At 44.8% G+C, this 21,436-nt stretch overlaps 1 long non-coding RNA gene across 1 annotated transcript in view; it reads right to left on the bottom strand.

Annotated features, from left to right (window-relative positions):
- The window catches only part of LOC310766751, a 28,260-nt gene extending 7,211 nt beyond the window's left edge, over nucleotides 1–21,049 (bottom strand). The window contains exon 1 of the long non-coding RNA XR_014550402.1: nucleotides 19,467–21,049. This is a non-coding gene — a long non-coding RNA (uncharacterized lncRNA). The remainder of the gene's footprint in view (nucleotides 1–19,466) is intronic.
- Between the last annotated feature and the right edge of the window lie 387 nt (nucleotides 21,050–21,436).

Here is a 21,436-nt window from a genome sequence, read left to right as displayed (position 1 = left end):
GGAGAGGATGGAGAGCACAACCCTATTGCCAAGGGAACCAGGTTGATATTCTTCCTCTTGCTGTGTGTCACTGCACTGGCAGTTTCATTACACGCCAGCAAAAGTTGCCTATCCATCTGTTTCTGTGTAGCAGCACCACTGGTGGACCGAAGAAGAAGAAGAAGAAGAAGAAGAAGAGGAGGAGGAGGAGTTTGGATTTGATATCCCGCTTTATCACTACCTGAAGGAGTCTCAAAGCGGCTAACATTCTCCTTTCCCTTCCTCCCCCACAACAAACACTCTGTGAGGTGAGTGGGGCTGAGAGACTTCAGAGAAGTGTGACTGGCCCAAGGTCACCCAGCAGCTGCATGTGGCGGAGCAGAGACGCGAACCCGGTTCCCCAGATTACGAGTCTATCGCTCTTAACCACTACACCACACTGGCACTTGCAGGTATGAACATTGTGTAGACGGGCAATATCAACATTGAGAGCCAGTGTGGTGTAGTGGCTAAGAGCGGTAGTCTCGTAATCTGGGGAACCAGGCTGGCATCTCCGCTCCTCCACATGCAGCTGCTGGGTGACCTTGGGCCAGTCACACTTCTTTGAAGTCTCTCAGCCCCACTCACCTCACAGAGTGTTTGTTGTGGGGGAGGAAGGGAAAGGAGAATGTTAGCCGCTTTGAGACTCCTTAAAGGAAGTGAAAGGTGGGATATCAAATCCAAACTCTTCTTCTTCTTCTTCTTAGATACTCTTGCTTTTGCCCATCCATGCCGCATTACTTCCAATGGGATACATACAGTTGTAGCTCAATGTATAGCTTCATCCACCTCTGCAACTCATAGACAGTGTGCCAGCCCTGGTCCTTGGACACTGGTATACGTGCTTTTTAGCCCACCAACTGCTTTTCCTGGACACCCACTGCCTTACCAAGCATATTAGCAAAGGAGTACAAAAAACATTAAAAGTAAGTGTTTTTCTTCATGACGGGCAGACGGGTGCATGAAAACAAGCACACACCATTTCAACTCAGCGTATGTTTTAATCCAAAATTCATGTATCATTTAAACATATACTTATAGCACCCTCTGCTGGCAAATGGGAATGAAGAGAAACTGCGCTACATTTTTGTGGAATATGGAACACAAAAGACAAAATATGTGGTCTGGCAGGCTGTTGTCTTTCAGATCCTATGCAGAGGAAGAGAAGTACTAAAGAGCAATGCACAGTAGCAGTGTAGATAAGAAAGGGAAACAGGAATGCACAGGCACATATACTTCCCAAACTCATGAGATCTCTTTCAGGATGCAGCAGAAATCATAATGCCACCAACACATCTCTGACTGCAACAATTCCTAGGCATAGCCAGAGACTTCCCTGCCCTACAGTTTTCACACATGGACATTTCTCTCTGTGTGTGGCAGGGAGGTTCTTGTTTTTATCATAATGGAAACAGAAGCTCTTAAAGTCTTATTCTGATGCAGATGCAGAGCAATAGGTATTGTGGAGCTTTTTTGAAATCCACGGAACCGAGTTAATAATGTTATAAACTGCTATCACTTGGGAATAGGGAGGGGAGGGGGAAAATAAATTATATTTCGCTCACATTAAAGAGCAAACCATTTGCCAGAACAAGATGCAAACTGAAAGACAACATTCGTTCAAAATCCATACTTTTCCAAATTTTAGCAATTCAGGTTCCCAAACAAATAATGCATTAAAAATGCACACATTGGTGTAAAGTGTGTCTATAAATGCATATATACATGGACATGACATCAAAAAATGCATTATATTACAGGGAATCTGTATTTCCTTACTCCCTGCTGTAACATTTTCCATTGACTATCTCATGGCTGCTTCCTATGAGAATGAGACTCTCTACACCAGTGGCAGCAGTAGCAGGCTGCAGGGTGACACTGTTCCTGAATACTGGGATGGAGAAGAGGAGTGGTGAATTCAGAGTGGTGCAACCACACCAGCAAACGTACCAGATTGGCTCTGCCGGTGTGTTTGCACCACACTGACCTCGCTGCCTCGCCCCTCACTCTTTTGTCCCAGTTTCCAAAAGCAACACTGAGTGGCAGATATCCTATTGTCATTATGTGATTGTCAAGGAAAACCTCCACACAATGGAGTGGAATGCTATACAGTGGTACCTTGGTTTACATACGCTTCAGGTTACAGACTCTGCTAACCCAGAAATATTACCTCGGGTTAAGAACTTTGCTTCAGGATGAGAACAGAAATCATGCAGCAGCGCGGTGGCAGCAGGAGGCCCCATTAGCTAAAGTGGTGCTTCAGGTTAAGAACAGTTTCAGGTTAAGAACAGACCTCCAGAACGAATTAAGTACTTAACCCAAGGTACCACTGTATATACAATGAAGGGGCTGATAGGGATAATCCCCACAAATATTATACAGTGGTACTTCGGGTTAAGTACTTAATTCGTTCCGGAGGTCCATTCTTAACCTGAAACTGTTCTTAACCTGAAGCACCACTTTAGCTAATGGGGCCTCCTCCTGCTGCTGCTGCCACACCGCCAGAGCGCGATTTCTGTTCTCATCCTGAAGCAAAGTTCTTAACCCGAGGTAATATTTCTGGGTTAGTGAAGTCTGTAACCTGAAGCGTATGTAACCTGAGGTACCACTGTACATCTGGAAGAGTTATGCAGTAACTAGCACTAGATGTTACAGCTAGGAATGCTTTTGGCCCCAAGGAATAAGTTATTTGCACTATCTTACACTGAATTCAGATTACTTGTTTTCCAGTCTCACAACATTTTTGTATGTGAAAATGAGTCATATGAAGAGATCCAGAATTTTTTTAGGCTTGCCAAAAACATGTTTCTTGCCATGTCGGCAAGAAATTCCTATCCAAATATTCTGGATGCCTGCATTACGGAGAACAGAAAAGCCACAGCAGTGCCGCCAATTTTCTCAACTAGAACTGGCTAGGAGTCCTTCACTTCCTCTTTCGAAAGCAGAGGTGAAATCAAGAAAGCAAACCCATGGCACTTTCAGCACTTTTATTTTTCCATGGACTACAATTCCTAGCCAGCTGAGTGCATGCCCTAAAACCAACCCCAGTCAGAACAATTCATGTTCATTTAAAAAAACACCAATCTGAAATCACAAGAAAGCCTCGAGGCAAACAAACCAGAGCAAAGTTGTCTTACAAATAGGTTGTGATGGGGCAGGCGTGCAATTAAACATACCTGGGAATAATAATAAATTATCTATGAAGCTTCAAAGGAGCCATCAAATCATTACAACAAGAAGGAAAAAGAGCAATGTGAGCTTGCTGTGTTATAAAAAAGCTAATAATTAATAACACCACACACACACTACTGTTACAACCTTCCAATGGCATCAGTCTTATCAGTAACTTGTTTTGTTTTGTTTTTTCTAGTGGGAAAATTGTAGGGGAGAAGGAAGGTTAATTGGTCAACACATACCAACTAGACAGCATCTTAAAAAGCAGAATAATCACCTTGCCAACAAAGGTCCGTATAGTTAAAGCTATGGTTTTCCCAGTAGTGATGTATGGAACTGAGAGCTGGACCATAAAGAAGGCTGATCGCCAAAGAATTGATGCTTTTGAATTATGGTCCTGGAGGAGACTCTTGAGAGTCCCATGGACTGCAAGAAGATCAAACCTATCCATTCTGAAGGAAATCAGCCCTGAGTGCTCACTGGAAGGACAGATCCTGAAGCTGAGGCTCCAATACTTCGGCCACCTCATGAGAAGAGAAGACTCCCTGGAAAAGACCTTGATGCTGAGAAAGATGGAGGGCACAAGGAGAAGGGGACGACAGAGGACGAGATGGTTGGATAGTGTTCTCGAAGCTACCAGCATGAGTTTGACCAAACTGCGGGAGGCAGTGGAAGACAGGAGTGCCTGGCGTGCTCTGGTCCATGGGGTCACGAAGAGTCGGACACGACTAAACGACTAAACAACAACATACCGTACCAACTATTTCTCAAAGAATCTTAAGAACATAAGAAGGGCTCTACTGGATCAAGACCAGCTACATATAAGAAGCCTCAAACAGAGTGCATCAGCACTAGTGATTCCCAGCCACTGGCATTCAGAGGCATAGTGCTTCTGACAGAGAAGGAAATATGTCACTGGTGTGACCACAACTGATACAGTCAGCTGGTGCCACTGTGATAACTGGTGCGGCTATGATTGTGCCCCATTCATTTATCATTTTTGCCTCATGCTTGGTTGAGGGAGGGTAGCATCTAATACTGCTCCACTTCTAGTCCCTATCCTATTTGGATCCAACTTTATTGTGAAACATATAGAAGTACTTATGCCAATGACTAATTATACTAATTTACCGAAACCTTCCTCGAATCTTCACACTGTTGGGGTCTGCATCAGTGTTCCATTATGGTGTGGACCCGCAGCCCAAAGACAGGGAAACTCAATCTTCACTCAGTTTTCAGAATGCCAAATATTTCAGGTTAACACTTACTGCCTTGCACTATTTGTATGCATTTGAGACTATATCCATCCCTATTGTTACTTTTTGGGTTCATGATCATATAAGGGGTGTGTCTTCTTGGGATTGGCTGAATTCACAAGGCTGTGGTCCTTGGTTTCATGGTCCACATCATAGAAGAGATCAAGGTCTTCAATTGAAATGAATGTAGAATATCCTCCCCAGAGAGCTTAGACTGGCTTCCTCGTTAATGGTTTTTAGTTGAGTGATGAAATCCCCTTTGTTCCACTGGACATTTGTTATATTTTATTCTTACCTTGTGAACATTGGTTCTTTTGGCTTGTTTTAAGGCTCTTCAATGCTTTTAATAATTAAAAATATTACTTATTTGGATTTTCCTTGGGGGCACTCTTGAGGGATGGAATATTTGCTAAACTTTCCAGTTTCAGGAATCCCCCAACCCCGCAATGAGAAGCAAATGGGAAAAACAGAATGAAAGGATTTCCCCTTTTTTGTCCTCTTTTGTTGTTTTTTACTTTCCTTTGCTTCTCGTGGAAAAGTATTGAAAATGAATGGTGTGTATTCAGTTTCATTTTCCCTTCATTTTGGAAATGAACACGCACCCTCACACCAGGTCCATCAACTTCAGCTTCCTGCTTCCCATGTAAGCAAGTCAGAGGCTTTGCCTATGCTGTTTTTATCTTTCTGTAGCATTTTAGCTTATTTATGGCTTTGTATTTACATTACATTGTTTTATTATTTCTGTAAGCCACCCTTCTACTCAGAGTGCAGAGCAAAGGGATACAACCATCAGTCTCACGTCCCTGCCATTTTGATGGGCAGCTTATAGGCAAAGGAAGAGATTGGTGAAGGCTTATCACTGAAGGCTGGGCAGTTGCTGGTTTTCTTTGCCCTAAACACTACCATGTTTCCATGTGTAGCACTTTGCACTTGCCCATAGGGTAAGCGGTGATAATAATGTCACAGGGACACCAACAGACCAATTTGTTATAAGAGAAATAGTGCTGAGCACTTGCACTTGGGTACAGCGCTGTTATTGGGACTAAATATGTTCACTGTTCTTAGTAATCCCCGTCAAGCCTATGTTCCTGACAAGCCAGCTTTTAGACACACACATTTTTGAAACACTACTTGTGGATTTCAGCTCTCATTAGAACAAAAATATTACCTATGTGCTCAGTGCTTGCAAAGATATCCTCAGTACAGTCTAAAGTAACTGGCCGTTGCCAGTTTTTTTCTTATTTGACTCTTAGTATCTGCCTGATACGAGTGTGGCTTTCATTTTGGAACACTGAGACAAATCAGATTGACTGTTCTCAGTCCCATTCATGCCCTCTGTGTTTCCACACAGAATGTGCAATGCCAAGAATTGTTGCTTCATCACCTTGTCACTGCAGCTCTCTTCCCTAAGGGGACATGGAAGTAACTGTCTAAGCATTTCATGATTGATTGCCAGAGAGCGCAGGACTCCAGTAAAGGAGAGAATGAAGTTAGTAGGAGAAAGTTTTGTAAAGCCAAGGGTATGCCTTCTCCTCAAAGTGGAATAAGAGCAAAGGCTGGTTCTGTCATTCAGTTAGGAGTGCATAGCCAGATAGCAGGATTTTAAGCTCACACATTCAGTTTGTCATCATATTGGCCTTGGCACTGGAAAGGCCATTTGGGGACAAAGTAAGATCTACACTGTAAGTGTAGAGAAAAGAAGAGTCTGCATACTTTAGGAGACATGCTTAGGTTTGGGAAGTAATGGCGGCAGTTCAACATTCAATCAGCCAGTCGGGACATGCCCTTAAACAAATATCTGAACCTCCTTATGCCTACTGTTCAGCAACCGACACCCTGTTGATTATCCTCCTGCTGCCTATAACATGTTCTTATTTCAGAGTACGGCTGTGTTTCAGTAGCAGAACACTTAATTTGCACACAGAAAGTTCCTGGTTCCATGTCTAGGCAGAGCTGGGAAAGATCCCATCTGAAACCTTGAAGAGCCACTGCCTGGCAGTGTAGACCTGGGTTTCCCAAACTTGTGTCTCCAGTTGGTTTTGGACTACAACTCCCATCATCCCTAGCTAGCAGGACCAGTGGTCAGTGATGATGGGAATTGTAGTCCAAAAACATGTGGAGACCCAAGTTTGAGAAGCCCTGGTGTAGATAATACTGAGCTAAATGGACCACTAATCGGAATCAGTACAAGGCAGTTTCCCACATTCCTGACCAGATATGACAAGTGAGAGCCTAGTACTTGTTTGTTTAGGTCATATATAACTCACTCTTCATTAAAATCACACAAGCCAAGTATCTTTACGTGTGTAGACTCAATGCCACTGTTGGGGCCACTCCTATGGAGGTGTCTAGATTTGGGGATCTGTTTTAGTCATTGTAGCCTGAGGGTGTGGACAGGACATTTGCAGGTGTTACGCCAATCACATGCCCTCTTGACCCTTATCCATCATCACTTGCAAGGTCTAGTTGAGAGGGATTGACCAGGTAGCTCCAGGGGGTGGTCAATATCTCATTACAGGAGGAAGAAATGCCTATTGGTAGCTTGAAAAAGGCAGTGATACAGCACCTTCTTAAGACCCCATAAGTGGACTCTAAGCTGCTGGATAGCTACCACCCAGTTTCAAGTAAAGCCATCCAAATTGGTGACCATTGCTTCCTCCTGTAGCAGCGAGTTCTCCATAGTATAACTATGCTATATGGGAAGAATAAGTTTCTTTTATCTATCTTGAATCTTTCAATATTCAGCCTCATTAGGTGTCCCCAAGTTCTAGTCGGATGAGGAAGAAAAACTTCAGATTTGCTCAGGTTGTCTAGAAGAGGGTCCAGAGTTTTCACAGAAGCATGAGACACGTCAGTCATAAAAAAGGAGGTAATGCAGGTGAAGATGGATCCCAAAGAAATGGTCTTCATGGCAAGAGGGGAGCATCCAATATTTATTTATTTATTTATCTATCCCTTGCATTTCCTCTGCCTGGACTTGCATATGAGAAATCACAGAGTTCCTGGAAAGAATGAAATTAAGCAAACCCCTATTGCTAAGTTTGCATTAGCAGATCTTCACGGGAAGCAGCCTGGATAACCTCCATGAATTAAACACCGCAACAATCAAAGGCCTTTGGCACCAGCTGAGGATTAATGGCCAAGCGGAAACATGATGGCTTAAGGCAAAATTGAGCAATCATTAAGCCAATTCCCTTGGAAAAGTACTGTGCCAAGGTTATTGCTATTATAGAGTTTCTTTAAACATGCAGAGGAGCAAACAAGTAAAAATCACAAGAGAGTGAGAATAACCATTAGACTCTGTGGTTTTTTCACCTAGCGAAACAGAAATATGTTGGTTTTTTCCAGGGAGTGTTTGAGTTCCATATCTAAAAAATGCTCTAGTGGATAGAAGTAGTTATACGCTATACAGTTGGAGCCAAAACCAAATTACAACAAAAATATATCATAATATATCATAGATCCAGTGTTTTATTTGTATGAAAAATGGTACCAGTATACATCGTGCCTCACCATCCCCCCCCCACCATCCCGCTACTGTTTGCCTGCTCGCACCCTCCCATCCCACCATCTCCACTGCTTGCCTGCCCACCCACTCACTTGCTCAGTCGCACACCCCTCGGACCTTTGCCTGCCTGGGATGGTGGTGGTGGGCAGTAGGGGTGGGGCCACCGAGAATGCAGGGCAAGGCCAGCAGGTATAGATCTCCCCTCCCCCCCAATAAGATTGTTAATTTCATAAGGCAGAAAAGATCAAATGCAGCTCAACTCCAAAGCAGCAATTCTAAGCACTTTTAGGGAGTATTGAAACCAGTGGGCCTTGCTTCTGGAAAAGAAATGACATACACAGGATGGCGCCGAAAGCTTTAGACAGCGTGTGGTCAGTTCTCTCTGCTAACAGGATGATTATCTAAAAACAACTTCAGGGTCCGTGGCCTGATAGTCATAAGGCTTCCTGTCTGAGTGACAGCTCAAGATCCTGTTCTTCATGTAAATTCACTGCTGCAATAATAGGCTGGATTGATAGAAAGTACATGATGGGGAAAGTCAGGCTCTTTCAAGTTAACACTAAGGTCTTTTCCACTGATCAAAAATACATAGCAACTTCGGAAATCAAAGGCAGTGTAATCTTTCCAGTTAAATTCACCCATGAAATGAACGTCAACACATTTATAAAAGAGGCTCCAAGTGCAACTTCCATTTGAAAGTGCAAAAATGTGAATCTCACAACTTGAGAAAATATGTGGTGCATTTGAGTCATACCCAGAAACTGCCAGTGTTGTGGGGCAGAGCGTGGAGCAGCTCTCCTGAGGCTGGCATCACTCCAGCTTACCTGATCAATCAATCAATCAATCAATATTTTAAAAAAGAGAGGGAAAAAGTTATTTTTAAAAAGAAAGAAGTAATACCTTCTCTGTGGTCTCCTCTGTTGCGTGGCCTTCCTCTGGGTCCCGGCCTCTCTTGGAGTGCTAGCTGTGCTTCTCCCCTCCTTCCCTCCCTCTCCCTCCTTGCACTGTGATCCCATACAGGCTTACTCAGGGGTAAGCAATAGCAGAAACCCCCTCCTCCTGCTGCTGCCCTGCTCGCCTGTCTGGGCGTCTCCTGCACAGGCATCGTCCGGTGGCTGCCCATCTGCTGCATGGCACACCCAGTCAGTGGATCCGGTAGCAGAGCCAGTAGCGAGCGAGCAAGAGGAGGCTCACTTGGGCCAGATCAGTTCATCTCCTGCTTGCCTCTCATCCATGATGGCCAACGACGAGCTGGCCAACAAGCTGAGCTACCGCTTGTAAGTCGAGGAGCACAATAGTAAAGCCAAGCAGCAGCCGCAGCCACCCAAGCCCGATCCGACAGCCTGAGGCAACGACGCTGACGGCAAGCTGAGTGCCAAGTTGCAGCGGCGCACCGAGCTCAACGACCCCACGCAGCTCTTGCCCAGTGGCAGTGCCCAGCACCACATCTTCAGCCCCTACACGTGTCCCCATATGATGTGTCTTGTGGGCAACACATCATATGGGGACTTCCAGCGATGCAAAATGTTGGACACCAAGGCAGCGGGCAGCTCCAGAAGCCAGCCAGAGCCAACTACGCTACCAGGCTGGCTCCAGGCTGCTGAGACTGCCGCTGCTGCTGCCACATTTCCCAGGGACATTAGATGAAATCCGGGGACATTCTGGGTATGGAATTACTGTCCCCGGGAAATGGGGACATCTGGTAACCCTACCTTAAGCTGTTACGTTATGGAACATATTAATTAATTTATTTTAAAACTCTCCCTTCTCCCTTTAGGCCCATGCTTTTAAGGCAGCTGACCATGTACCTTAAAAATTCAGCAATCCTCCAGAATTGTGGAGGTTTGCAAAAGCCTAATCCATGCATATTTTGACACCTGTGGCTCAGGAGGGAAGAGTTTGTTCCTAAAGCTGATTAAAAGCAGCCGGGTTTTTGTTGTTGTTAAAGAAGCTTGATGAGCACTGGCTTATTTCTGCCCGTGTATCTTCTTTAATTATAGCGTCTTTTCTTCCTGCTTACGATCAATGTAATCAGCAACTCATTTCGTTTATTAGTATTATTAAATGAAATGATCTTCTGAGCTGGTCTGTGTAACTGATTTAGGAACCTTAAGTAGCAATTGTGACTATTAATGACTGATCTGGATGATAATATGGCACTCGTATTTGTTATCGCTTTATGAAAGTTATTATTGTAATAAACCCGCATGGTTTTCCGAGTGATTCCTTTTAATCTCCTAGCAAAAACAAATAACTCATCTCATAGAATACTTTACATTATTAATCCACTGCTGATGAAATGCCTGGAAAGGCACAACAGTGGTTAGACTCAATGGAATAAGTTTGCTTATTCTCGAGATTCTTTAATGCAAACCATAACTGAGGCCTTCTTTAGTACACAAATTAATTTAGCGTGAACTTGAGCTTGCGCTCTTATGATTCCTGTCAGGTGTATTCAATCCAGTGCAGCTGCTTATTTTATAAAGCAAAAGTCAAGGGGTCTACAGCAGAACCTTATGAGTAGCTGCAACATAGGAACAGCCTGTTCATAGCCTAACAAAAATGGCTCCTGGAGCAAATAATATTCTAGCCAACATGATTGGATTCAAGATTATAACTGTAATTTATGAGTTGTGTATTGTATTTTTTAACACTTTTCTAAAGACTCATTAAATCTCTTTTATGTGTAGTTTTCCCAGTCAGGCTACCATTAACTCGAAAAAGAGAGAATAAAATCCCATTTATAACCTTGCTACAATCACACAGCAATTCTCGCTTGACTGATGTCCTTCTTATGAATTATATGTATTGTAAACAAGTACGGCAAACCATCTTAAGGTCTTCTCTATTAAATCCCATTAATGAAATGCACCACTTAGCTTATTTGACACTTAAGTGACTCCCATAAATTTCAAAGAGAAGGCACTATAAAGAAAATATTTGGAAGAAACAAGTTAATGAACTCTCTGTATCCCACCCACCCACCCCCCCACAAAAAAATATGCAGATCAAAATTTGCAGAGCAGTCTCTTGTTGACCTCAAAAACCAAGAACTATTCAAATATAAGTGTGAGGAAGTGAAAAGCTGAGTGCACTACTAAGCAAGCCATTAGCTCCCTTTCTGCCGTCACCCCCAAGACCCTCCTACATAAGATAGCACTTAGACTTCAGCAGAGTTACTTTCTCTTTGAGAAGTGGCTCACGTAAATGTAAACTAAGCTTTAGGGGGAGGCGCGGCACATTGATGCAAGTGGCACATTGATACACCAAGAATATTTCAATATCGAGAAACATTATTCATGTTGTGACATCACTAAAACGTGTCTATACATGTGTGAGTATGACAGCTGTGACTGTACCGACCACCAGTTTGCTGTTGGCGTTTGACAACAGTAGGTGTGTTTTTAGCTTGGCCAACTAAAAAATTATGTGAAATGTAAAAGTATTCCAATGCTATTTTACGTCATTTAGTTAAGATTTAAAAATACCAAAGGTAAGTCATCCCATTTAGTAATCAGGATTACATGTGATTTTTAAAGAATTTCAGTGGTTTTATTAATAATTGTTAGTTTTCTGAAAATGTCCATTGGAGCACTTTGATACACATTGATACGTATAAAAGTGCCCCGCTAATGTACAATAGTGCCCCAATATACAAGTTTGCATCTCTAAACTGATTTCCTACTCATGAAATTTGAAAAGAAAAAAAACTTGTTTACTACGTGGCCAAAGTCATTTCTAAATATAATTTGACTGATTATCAAGTGTCATATCTCAGGAAAAAAACAGGATCTTGTATGTTTGTCTTCCCCATTGTAGAAGATAAGGCAAGCGTTGATTTCAAGGATGTTGTTTTGCAGTTGCCAAAACCAAGTTTTTCAAAGGGCACATCTCGAACATCATCTCTTTATACTTTTTATTTTGACTTCAGTGGATATAATGTGCAATAGAAGCTAAACATTAATTATCTTTTTTTATATAAGCATTTTGTTTAAATTACTACTTTTTGACTACCAAATGTGAGTTCTTATACTTTTTGAAGTTTTTCCAAAGTTTTTTTTTTAATGGATAGGTGTTTGAGGAAAGATTAATATAAGTTTTGATGTTTTGTTTAGAAAACCTGCCATAAAGTCTATGATATGTGTGAAACACTATTAGTTTTGATACATAATTTAGATTTTAAGTAACAAATTGTAAAGCTGATTATGATCTCTCACAATAAAAATTGTTTTTTGTAACTAAATTTTTGTAAATAATTACCATTCTCATACAATTTACACTTTGTATCGAAGTGCCCCATCCACTGTATCAAAGTGCCCCGTAGGTGGGGCAGAATGATACAAACCCATTTTTTACTCAAGTCATTATATTCTCATTATCTTCTAACTTCAATGGTTCTTTTGATTGCTATTATAATATTTATTAGTTATGTCATGCATAAAGCAAAATTTTTTATTATTTGACTCATTTTGGTACATAAAATATGAGATTGAATTTTTCTGCATCAATCTGCCCCACTTCCCCCTTATAGTAAAGAAAACTGTAACAAAATAAGATAATGAGAGAAACTAAATACAACAACACGAGGCAAAGCGTGTTCTCACTAAAGGAGAGCACGTGTTGCGGATGGGGCCTAGCAAGACACCCCATAGTTGCCAGGCAGTATAAGATAGAGGGGCCTGGCAAGGATTGGCTGTTTGAGTTGCTGGGATAAAATGGATGTTGCCAATTTGGGGGTGGGAACAGGTTATTTAAACAAGGTTCACAGCAAGCTGCTTTCTCTTTCAATGTGGGAACCGGATCACGTGGAGCACTTGGACTGTCTGGAGGACAGTGATGCAATCTTCTCATTGTCTGGTTACATTTCTTTATTTCCCCCTTCTTTTAATCCTCTTTAGTCCCTTAAATAATTTAATTCCCCTTTCCTATTCGATTTCCCACCCCATCCCTTACCCTGCCCTGTGGGAAGATTCTCCCTGTATCTGTGGCTTGCCTTTCCCAATAGGGAGAGAGTCCCCGTTAGGGGCTTTCTTTCGCAAAAAAAGGTTTCCCCCATTTCTCCTGTTGTAAATTGTGGGGCTAGTCAGGGCTGTTCCCAGCTTAGCTGGAATCGCTTTCGTTTATAGCACCCCCGAAGGTTGGCTTTATTTGAGTGTGTGCAGCGCTGTTGGCCAAATTTTAATCTAGCCTTGGGCAGGAGCACTATATTGAGTTCCTTTAATATTGCTATGAGACTAAGATTCTCAAGAGCAGAGGCAGGGAGGCCTATTTGGCCTACACATAACTTCCAAGCCTAAGTCTGCTACAGGTAGCAGTTAATTTTTAAGTCTCTGATGGAAACAGTCATGCCTGGCCTAGCACGTGATCCTAGGGCTTTGCCCTAGAATTCGATGGCCTGGAAGCGTTTCCGGCCTGAATAGTGTCCCCATGTGGTCCATGAAGCATTGGTTTCACCGGTTCCTTACATTGTTTAGTTTTTGCGGACTATGACAGGGCTTTTGCCGGTAATGCCTAGGTTGCAGGATTGGTCCCTATATGGGACAGCTGCATGCTCCCCCATTGCTCTACCTGGACACTTAGGTCCAGTGTCGAGGGTCTTTTGGTGGTTCCCTCACTGCGAGGGATGTAACAGGCGCCACGTTTGCAATATGCAAGCGGGAGAAAGCACCTTTGCGTGCCCGCATTGCAGTTTGCTCTGTGCGTTGCAGGGCACAGCGCTGCACGGGCTGCATTTGCATTGCATTGCATGAGAGATTTGCATTTGCATTGCACGGAGGTTGTGCGCATTGTATGGAGGGTGTGTGTGCATTGCACGGAGTGTAGTTGCATTGCACGGAGTGTGTTGTTGCATTGCACGGAGTGTGGGTGTGGGCGCATTGCAAGGAGTGTGTAGTTGCATTGCACAGAGTGTGTGTGCATTGCACAGAGTGTGTGTGCATTGCACGGAGGGTGTAGTTGCATTGCACAGAGTGTGTTTTTTGCATTGCACAGAGTGTGTGTGCATTGCACGGAGTGTGTAGTTGCATTGCACAGAGTGTGTAGTTGCATTGAACGGAGTGTGTAGTTGCATTGCACGGAGTGTGTAGTTGCATTGAATGGAGTATGTAGTTCCATTGCACGGAGCGTGTAGTTGCATTGCAGGGAGTATAGTTGCATTGCATGGAGGGTAGTTGCATTGCACAGAGTGCGTTTTTGCATTGCACGGAGTGTGTAGTTGCATTGAACGGAGTGTGTAGTTGCATTGCATGGAGTGTGTAGTTGCATTGAACGGAGTGTGTAGTTGTGTTGCATGGAGTGTGTAGTTGCATTGCACAGAGTGTGTGTCTGAAAAGGAAGCTGGCTCGGCAGCAGCTTTGTCGGGACTTCTTTAGGGGTTCTGGCCAGCGTCAGCCCTGTAAATTTACGTATTATGATGGCAGCACAAGATGCCCCCTGCCCAAGCAGGGGCTGGAAGCTGGCAAGCAATACCTCAATACCTTTTGCCCATATTCCCATTTTATTTAGGGATCCAGATGGATATCGTTTGCTAAAACATACCACTTGCCTATGGAGAAGCTGTCTGCCTTGAAGGAAGTTATTTTGTAATACTTCCTCTGTAGCAAGTGATGCTTCATCAGATCCGATCTTGCTGGGTCACTTAATTAATCTTGCATGCAGAGTGGTTGCCCCAGGCCGCCCCTTCCCTTTCCACTAGGCCAGGCTGCCTGCGGCCTGAGGTCCCCTTACCTTTCTCATACATGCAATGGGATCTCATGCAATGGTTGCAATTCCTAAATGTATGCAATAGTAGTTGGCCATGGCAGGATACCTGGAACTTGCACAGGGATTTTCAGGTTCATGCTGATGCTGCTGGATCTTTGCCCTTTGGTTTTTTATTTCAGGGGCTGCTGGTGTGCAAAGCCATGGCCTCAAGCCCGGTATGGTGAGGCAATCATGTGACCTAACTTTTCTTGAGTTTTCCCCATTGTAGTAGCAGTTCACATGTGGCCCGAGGAGTTCAGTGAACATCAGATCTGCTTTTGGTCTGATAACCAGGTAGTGGTGAGCGTCTTGGCAAAACAGTCCTCACGCTCCAGCAGAGTCTCCGCCCCTCCACTCACGCTTTTGAGCTGCGCCGCTTAAGGTTTAATATTGTGCTTTCTGCTCTCCTGATTACGGGATCCTCTAATGATGTCACTGACACTCTATCCCATTTTCAGATGGAGTGCTTCGGATCCTGGGCTCCAAACACTCAGCTACTGCCAGACTTTTCCAGACCACCTGTGGCATTTTGACAACAATTAGTAATTACAGAGAGCAGCAGCTTCCATTTCCCTTTCTGCTTTTAGCTCTTATGGGAAGGCCTGGATGGATTTCTTAGCCCTAAGCTGGCAGTCCTTGGCCATTCAGATGAACTGGCCCCCATCCTCTGAGCAGATCCTGCAGTATTTGGTCCACCTGCTGCAGATTGGGCATGCTGTTATAACTATAAGAATTCAGTCCGCTGCAATGTCTGTTATACTGAAGCTTTAATTTTCAGAGACCCTTGTATAAAGTTTGTAGTGCGCAGGGCCTTGGAAGGTTGGAATAGGCTCCAACCTCATAGGACAGTGGGCAGGAAGTCGGTCAATTTTACCTATGCAGTATCTGCAACAAGCTAAAGCTTATCTGCTGGTAAAAGATCAAGGCGAGATTCCTTTCAGTATTCCATTGCATTTTGGTGCACTGAGGGTTGGGGAAATGGTTGTTGGAGCCAGCACGGGGCTGAGAGTCTGGAGGCTTATTGCTTCAGGACTTTTCCTTATCTGCTTTGGAGCTTGTCATTAGAGTTGGGAACTCTAAAACAGACTTAGTGGGCAGGAGTGCCACAATCAGGCTTCCCGTTACAGGTGAGGAGGGCCCTTGCCCAGTTATGGATACCAGAAATATTTGGCTTTTCATTCCCCTGGGGGCTGGCCCGCTCCTAGTGCATGAAAATGGGTTCCTGTTAGCCAGGCATCAATGTGCTTACGTCGTGCACCAGTTATTACGGCCTGCGGCTTGCCTACCGCTGAACACGCCTCATTCCTTCTGAATAGGGCTGCTGCAAAGGCTGCACACTGGGGGCCTGTCAGTAGACAGGATTGTGAATACGGGTCATTGGAAGTCTGACGCTGACAAGGGTTATATCAGGAAGTGTCACAATGATGTCTGTGCTGATGCTTGTCTGTTACTTCCTTTTTTCATAGGAGCAGCTGTGCGCATTTGGGCCATAGCATACACTCGGCTGGCAAGCGCGCTGACGAGTCTGGACTGGGGCGCCATCTCAGTCTTCCTGCCCATGTGAACATATACTGGATGTCCAGATGGGGAATGCTTTGGGAGGAGATCCTTCCTTTGGTGCGGTCAAGTGTGACCTGTGCAGGACCTCCCGCAGTGCTGGTGGTACAGCTAGGCGAGAATGATTTGCCGTCTTCCTCCAGCATAAGTTTGCATTCCTGCATGCAAGAGGGCTTGGTTCGAGTTGATGGCAGCTCTCCCTGGACTCAAAATAATTTAAGGCATTGGTTCAAGGTGATCTGGAGGGGGGGTTTGAGCACCTGTCCCCTCCAATGTGCAAAGATATTCCATTAAAGGAATCCAAGGATTTGCCATGTTTTCGTCAACCCCTTTCGAGGGGTAGGGCCACGCAAGAGTCCCTGGGAGCATTTGGGGTGAGCTTGAGTCTGATCCTGGTTCATTGCTCCCCAACGATGTTTGCTTGTACTGACGATATGGTGGGGCCCAGTCGTCAGTGCTGCCCTGCTGAGGTCAGGTGCAGCTAGTCGGGAACCAATGCCTAAACAAACTACCACCGAGCAGGCCAGAAAGCATGTTAATATGGCGGTGGAAAATAAAATAAAATAAATAAAGTAAATAAAATAAAATAACAAATAAAATAAAATAGGTCCTTGCTTTAGGTGGCTCTGTGATATTGCACCCTGCTGTTTTTCTTCAAGGCTGTTGCCCTCTTTAGGGCAGATGGGGTGCATCTTTCCCCTATGGGGTACAACACCTGGCTGGATGCGGTTGCTTTGGGATTCATTGCTCCCCCACAATGTTTGCTTGTACTGACGATATGGTGGGGCCCAGTCGTCAGTGCTGCCCTGCTGAGGTCAGGTGCAGCTAGTCGGGAACCAATGCCTAGACAAACTACCACCGAAGTGGCCGGAAAGCATGTTAATAAGGCAGTGGAAAATAAAATAAAATAAAATAAATAATAAAGTAAAATAAAATAGGTCCTTGCTTCAGGTGGTTCCGTGATTTTGCACCCTGTGATTGCCTTCAAGGCTGCTGCCCCCTTTAGGGTACATCTTTCCCCTATGGGGAACGACACCTGGTTGGCTACGGTTGCTTTGGGATTGAAGGAAGGGTTGCATTTGTGAGTGGTTTGGCGGTGAGCTAAGGCTCTGTGGCGGTTAGGCATTGGTTTAAATTGGTTGGTGGAGGGGTATGGATTGGCTGTGCCTGCCCCTCCAATGCTGCTGCTGCATGGGAATTCTGTTAAAGGAATTCAGGGGCTTACCATCCTCTCGTCCAAACCCCTGGAATCGGGTGCGGGCCGCGTAAGCTCCTGGGAGCATGCGGGGAGAAGCTGAGGGTCTGTGTCGCAGCTCCAGTTATCCCTGATCTTGTTCCTCCACACTGGCTCTCGCTGGAATCCGGGAGTCAGTGCTGTCCCCCAAGGCGGGGGGGACAGCTAGTCATAACCAATGCCTAAGCAAGGCGGTTAGGCATTGGTTTAAATTGGTTGGTGGAGGGGTATGGATTGGCTGTGCCTGCCCCTCCAATGCTGCTGCTGCATGGGAATTCTGTTAAAGGAATTCAGGGGCTTACCATCCTCTCGTCCAAACCCCTGGAATCGGGTGCGGGCCGCGTAAGCTCCTGGGAGCATGCGGGGAGAAGCTGAGGGTCTGTGTCGCAGCTCCAGTTATCCCTGATCTTGTTCCCCCACACTGGCTCTCGCTGGAATCCGGGAGTCAGTGCTGTCCCCCAAGGCGGGGGGGACAGCTAGTCATAACCAATGCCTAAGCAACCACTCACAATTTGTATGTTTAATAAAGTTGTGGCCAAAACTATGCCAAAAACCTTAAACAAAAATTTATGAGTGATGTGTGAGTTATTGGGGTAGGGGTGTTTTGGGGGACCTCAGCACGCAAAGCGTGTTCTCACTAAAGGAGAGCACGTGTTGCGGATGGGGCCTAGCAAGACACCCCATAGTTGCCAGGCAGTATAAGATAGAGGGGCCTGGCAAGGATTGGCTGTTTGAGTTGCTGGGATAAAATGGATGTTGCCAATTTGGGGGTGGGAACAGGTTATTTAAACAAGGTTCACAGCAAGCTGCTTTCTCTTTCAATGTGGGAACCGGATCACCCGCCCGCCCTCCCTTTTGGGCTTGTGCTTTGACCTTGCTATGCCTATCATGGGGTCGTCCGCCTTGGTGCGGGGGCCTGGTAGGAATTTTTCCATTTGGCTGATTAGTGTGTGCCATTTGGTTTTTGCCTACTGCGTAGCAAATCGTCACAACTTGTAAGGTTGGCGGTTAGGCATTGGTTTAAATTGGTTGGTGGAGGGGTATGGATTGGCTGTGCCTGCCCCTCCAATGCTGCTGCTGCATGGGAATTCTGTTAAAGGAATTCAGGGGCTTACCATCCTCTCGTCCAAACCCCTGGAATCGGGTGCGGGCCGCGTAAGCTCCTGGGAGCATGCGGGGAGAAGCTGAGGGTCTGTGTCGCAGCTCCAGTTATCCCTGATCTTGTTCCTCCACACTGGCTCTCGCTGGAATCCGGGAGTCAGTGCTGTCCCCCAAGGCGGGGGGGACAGCTAGTCATAACCAATGCCTAAGCAAGGCGGTTAGGCATTGGTTTAAATTGGTTGGTGGAGGGGTATGGATTGGCTGTGCCTGCCCCTCCAATGCTGCTGCTGCATGGGAATTCTGTTAAAGGAATTCAGGGGCTTACCATCCTCTCGTCCAAACCCCTGGAATCGGGTGCGGGCCGCGTAAGCTCCTGGGAGCATGCGGGGAGAAGCTGAGGGTCTGTGTCGCAGCTCCAGTTATCCCTGATCTTGTTCCCCCACACTGGCTCTCGCTGGAATCCGGGAGTCAGTGCTGTCCCCCAAGGCGGGGGGGACAGCTAGTCATAACCAATGCCTAAGCAACCACTCACAATTTGTATGTTTAATAAAGTTGTGGCCAAAACTATGCCAAAAACCTTAAACAAAAATTTATGAGTGATGTGTGAGTTATTGGGGTAGGGGTGTTTTGGGGGACCTCAGCACGCAAGTCTGAGGCAAAAAACAAGAAGAGGCATTTGGTTTCTGTGGCGTTTGTACGGAGCCCTCGATCGTCTCACGGACTATTGACCCGTACACCACTAATCCGCTGCCACCAACCAGGTCCTCCCCGGTAAATCACTTAGTCTCACTCAGGTTCTTAATTTAACAAAGAAGAGTGTAGTTTATTGCAGACACAAATAAACTTTAACTGCATTCAAAACGTTGTTACTCTTTACCTTCTTGGTCTTATTTTATCCTGTCTCTAACTCTTCTACCTCCCCTCACACAAGAACCAACTGCACTAACTGTCTCTCTAATCCCAATCGTCTGCCAACTGCTTTTCCAACTGCCTTTCCCAACCAACCAATCCACTAAAACCAACCAACTACCCACCTCCCAAACCTCGGGCTAAGCCCTTTTATAAACAGGTAGGCTCTGCCTCCGGCTTTCTTATTGGTCTACATATTAACCCTTTCTCTCCCCCTGCACAGACATTTTCAAACGAACAGGCAAACGCTACATGCTCGCTTAACTGAGTGTTTTTCTTACACAACCTTCTTCTAAATGGTCCCTCTTTCAGCATTCTACAGATAGGATGTCTTCCATTTGTGTTCCATCCCATTATGATCTCTTTAGGTCATGCTTATGTCATACAAGTTCCAAATTAATAATTCTCAAACAGACACCAAAACTCACTAGGTGTGTTGATGAAATGCCAGACTGCAACAATGAACAAACTCAATGAAAAGGGAGAGGCGTTGCAAGACCTGGCTTCTGCCATCAACAGGGCCATATTTGGGGAAGTGAGGCACAGGCAATGAACAAGAAACCACATTGCCTTGTTATTTAGACAAGGAAGCAGGCCTGTCCCAGAAGCTAGGCTTTACCTAATGACCTGGTTCGGCCTATTGTCAAAGAGGTTTCATCGCTGGTCTGGCTGTTCCAATATATTTCCCTTCCTTGGCCAATGAATGATGCTGGCTAAATATCCCTCAGGCTCAAATTTAGGAGCCAATGCACTGTGGGCCAGAATTCTGATGGGCTTCTGGACAGATTGCCTTTCAGTCATGCCTAATGTGATCCAGAACAATCCGACGCTATCCGTGGGCTCAATCTTGGCAGTCTGCAGGCATCAGTGATGCCAGCTCACCCACCTTGGCACAAATGCCCAGCACTACTGATTGGTTGTACATTACACACACACATCCAAAATGGACTGGCAGTAACCAGGACTAGCTAAAATGCCCCCTTAGGACAGAATTATAGCTATCTGGAAGTGCAGTCCCCAGATGATTCTTTCTCTTTCACAAGGTAAATGTCACACAAAAAGGCCTTTAAAAAAAGAAAGAAAAAGGAGACTATGCCCTGGAGATTTATGAACAATGCAGAAGACCCAATACGCATTGTATGCTCTCATATTGAAGATAAGGGAGAAGGTGGGCATTGTGGAAGTTGCAAAGCTTTGGAGTGAGTGCAGGAACACACACTCATCCATGCATGTTCTTGCTGATCACACTTCAAAGAACCTAACAATAATGTCTGTGGAAGCGAGAGGGATTATCCTTCATACTTGAAAGTGACACATCTGGCTCACTAGAAAATGGGAAGGGGGGGAATGAATTGACAGAAGTGAAAGGTAAAGATCTGAGTCTAAATACACAATGCATCAGCCTGCAGCTTTTCTTGAAAGAAGACCCTCGGTAAGACATGAAAGGCACAGAGGAAAGAAGCTCTTTATTGGAATGAAAGGCAGTGGATATATACGTTTTAATGAAATTCAATTCTCTCTCTAATTGGGTCACATCAGTAAAAAAAATAAAATGCATGCAAATTTATAGGCTCACATTGAGTTTGGCAGTAATGAATGCCTAATAAATTGTTAGTCCAAAGCAATGAGTTTGGTATTTTTCATTTCTTAATCCTGTCATTACACAACATTACAGATGCCTTGCTGAGGGCTTGGAGAGATCATACACATTCATACACACAAAAATAGGTTGCGAAACTGAATATATTTGAGCTACTCTAGATGAGGAGGATGAATGGGGGTTTGAGGAAACAGACTAACAAGAAAAACAGGAAACAGGATTAATGGTTGAGGAATTAAAGCTGGCAAGATTACTGTTTTTAAAGCACGGGCTGAGGGGCTTGGCTGGCTGGTTTCATCTCATTGTATCAAGATGAAAACATGATTCTAAGTGTTATA

The sequence above is a fragment of the Podarcis filfolensis genome (assembly GCF_964270895.1).
Source record: "Podarcis filfolensis genome assembly, chromosome: 1".
Classification (NCBI taxonomy): domain Eukaryota; kingdom Metazoa; phylum Chordata; class Lepidosauria; order Squamata; family Lacertidae; genus Podarcis; species Podarcis filfolensis.
The sequence above is the reverse complement of the archived record's forward strand: the minus strand, read 5'-3'. Positions and strand labels throughout refer to the sequence as shown.